We start from the raw sequence: 3,313 nt of genomic DNA on the forward strand, positions 1-3,313 counted from the left end.
CATGACCTGAGCTGAAATCAACAGTCGGACACTTAACCAACTGAGCCACGCGGGCATTTCCCCAACTTTTTTTTAAAAAAGATTTTCTTTTTAAGTAATCTCTACCCCCAACGTGGGGCTCGAACTCACAACCCTGAGATCAAGAGTTGCATGTTCCGCCCACTGAGCCAGCCAGGTACCCCGGAGGCCTTCTTGTCAACAATGACTTCTGTCCTGCTCACAATTTTTCTGATATGATCACTTACCTTTTCTTAAAACAAAACAAAACAAAAAAACCCCAGAAAGTCAGAGTCGTGTTGCATGTGTGGAAAGCTTGATGACATTCGCAGCACCCCCTCGCTGGGCTGGTTTGGGTAGAACATTCACTTTCCTCCTGGAGACTCTTCCTGTTCTGTGGGTTTCAGGGGAAAGCCCTTATGTCTCCTGTTTTTGAACCCACACTGCTGCATTATCCGGAGTCTGTTCGTGAGGAAATAAACCTTTGAAATCATCACAAATTCCCCATAAGTCAGAATTGTTTTTAGTTCCGTCCCCAGCTGACACCTTCTGCCCTCTCTTCAGACAGCAGTGAAACATAAGCGAAAGGAGATACAATATTACAACATAAAAAGGAACTGGAGGGAAAATATTTGTGTTTAACACAAGTAAGCATCTTCCTCGATGCCCTTCCCCACCACCCTCTCTCTGCCCCCAAATACACTATTACAGAACCTTGGGGAGAAGCACGGCCCAGAGATAAGACATCTTTGCTCTTACCATTGAATGGATAACCTGCTTTATGTTATTATATATTTATAAGCAGGGAAGAGGCATTATTGTGTCTCTTATAACGGGCGCCTGGGTGGCTCAGTTGGTTAGGTGACTGCCTTCGGCTGGGGTCATGATCCTGGAGTCCTGGGATCGAGTCCCGCATCGGGCTCCCTGCTCGGCAGGGAGTCTGCTTCTCCCTCTGACCCTCTTCCCTCTTGTGCTATTTCTCATTCTCTGTCTCTTAAATAAATAAATAAAATCTTAAAAAAAATACTACAATTAAACACTCACCGGCTATAACCCACTTTTGTAATCCTCTATGACTTAAATACAATTTCATTTTAATAAACTGGAGTGAGCTTCATGAACTCTAGACTCGACAGTAATGTGAGTCTGTTCCCGTTGTAAAAACAGGAGCCGAAATAATTTGGGTTTGAAGCTCTGTCATGCTGTCCCCTATCACCTCGCCTCCTGGTGGGTAAGACGCTTGAGAGCCATGCTTCCTGAAACTCTATTTGTCTATTTACGTATTAAATAGGCCTTACATTTAGACATGCTTCCTTCTCTTGCCGGTTTCATCTATGAGGTATGTAGAGATAAAATAGAAATGTTTTCTGTTGACAAATATCATAGAGCCAACCCCCACTGTGAAATGTTTTCAATAACAGCATCTTCCTTTACCAGTGGTGGACATAGCCTAGACCAGCAAGGCCTGAAGTGGAAAAGTAAAAGCTTCTGGGCTTCTGATTTTTTTTTTTTTTTTTTTTTTTAATCTCCAGGCTTCCTACTATTGATGCCCCTTCCAGGAAACGGATCTTTTTGCTAGAAACGTTAACAGCCTCCTAAAGCCATGGCTCCCAACCGCTATTTTAAGAGACAGTGCATTTACCAGCTTGAGGTCACCTTAAGGCCATACACTCTCCTTGTTAGAGGGGACCTTTTGAATTATTTAATGTAGTGATTCCTAAAACTGGCTTCTCATCAAAATTGCCCACAGAGCTTAAAAACACAAAAAGATTCTTGTCTCTACTATAGTTTTGTGAATAAAAAGCTTTGGAGGTGAGTCCCACTAGTCTTTTTATTTTTAATTTTTTTTTTAAAGATTTTATTTTTAAGTAGTCTCCACACCCAACACGGGGCTCAAACTCACAACCCCAAGATCAAGAGTTTCATGCTCCACCAACTGAGCCAGCCAGGTGCACTCCACTATAGTCTTTTTCTTTCTTTCTTTTTTTTTTTTTTAAGAGTTTACTTATTTGAGAAAGAGAGAAAGAGAGAGAGAGAGAGAGCACAAACCGGGGGAGGGGCAGAGGCAGAGGGAGAAGCAGACTCCCCACTGAGCAGGAAGCCTGAGACCATCCGAGGCCTAAGGCAGATGCTCAACCGAAGGAGCCACCTAGGTGCCCCATAGTCTTTCTTTTTTTAAAGATTTACTTATTTGAGAGAGAGAGAGCACGTAGAAGCACACGGGGGAGGGAGCGGCAAAAGGAGAGAGAGTCCCACCCAAGTGGACTCCCCTCTGAGCATGGAACCCGACGCAGGACTTGATCCCAGACCTGAGATCAAGACCTGGGCAGAAACCAACAAGAGTCAGACACCCAACCTACTGCCCCACCCAGGCACCTGCCCCACCCCCCATGGTTTTTTTTAAAGCAAAGTTCTGGGGGTGCCTGGGTGACTCAGTCGGTTAAGCATCTGCCTTTGGCTCAGGTCACGATCACAGGGTCCTTGGATCAAGTCCCGAATCGAGTCCCGCACTGGGCTCCCTGCTCAGCGGGGAGTCTGTTTCTCCCTCTCCCTCTGTGCTTCCCCCGACTTGAGTATGCTCTCTCTCAAATAAGTAAATAAGATCTCTAAAAAAAAAATAAAGCAAAGTTCTGAATTTGTCAATCCAAATTCAGTATATATCTCTAAAACAAGAGAAAAAAAATTTTTTTAAAGATTTTATTTGTTTATTTGACAGAGAGAGACACAGCGAGAGAGGGAACACAAGCAGGGGGAGTGGGAGAGGGAGAAGCAGACTTCCTGCTGAGCAGGGAGCCCGATGCGGGGCTCGATCCCAGGACCCCGGGATCATGACCTGAGCCGAAGGCAGACGCTTAACGACTGAGCCACCCAGGCGCCCCAAGAGAAAATTTTTTATATAACAAGCCATTGTCACAACTAGCGAAATTAAAAATTCTTTAATATTCTCTAAGATCTAGTTCATAACACCAAATTTCTCTAACCATCTAAGAAATGTCTTTTAAAAGTTACTTTGTACAGGGTGCGCGGGTGGCTCAGCCAGTCAGGCGTCTGACTCTTGATTTCAGCTCAGGTCATGATCTCAGGGTCCTGAGATCCAGCCCTGAGTCAGGCTCCCAGCTAAGCAGGGAGTCTGCTGGAGTTCCTCTCTCTCCCTCTCCCCCTCCTCCTCCCCCGGCTCGTGTTCGCTCTCTCTCAAGTAAATAAATCTTAAAAAAAAAAAAAAAGAAGTTAGTTTGTACAAATTAGGACCCCCAAAAACCCCACATGTTGTTGCATTTGCTTTTCTTTCTCTTGCATTTCTTTTAATCTAGAGCTG

This window comes from Eumetopias jubatus, unplaced genomic scaffold (genome assembly GCF_037043125.1).
Source record: "Eumetopias jubatus isolate StellerSeaLion01/CBP00866 unplaced genomic scaffold, mEumJub1_p1.0 scaffold_5, whole genome shotgun sequence".
Taxonomy (NCBI): Eukaryota; Metazoa; Chordata; class Mammalia; order Carnivora; family Otariidae; genus Eumetopias; species Eumetopias jubatus.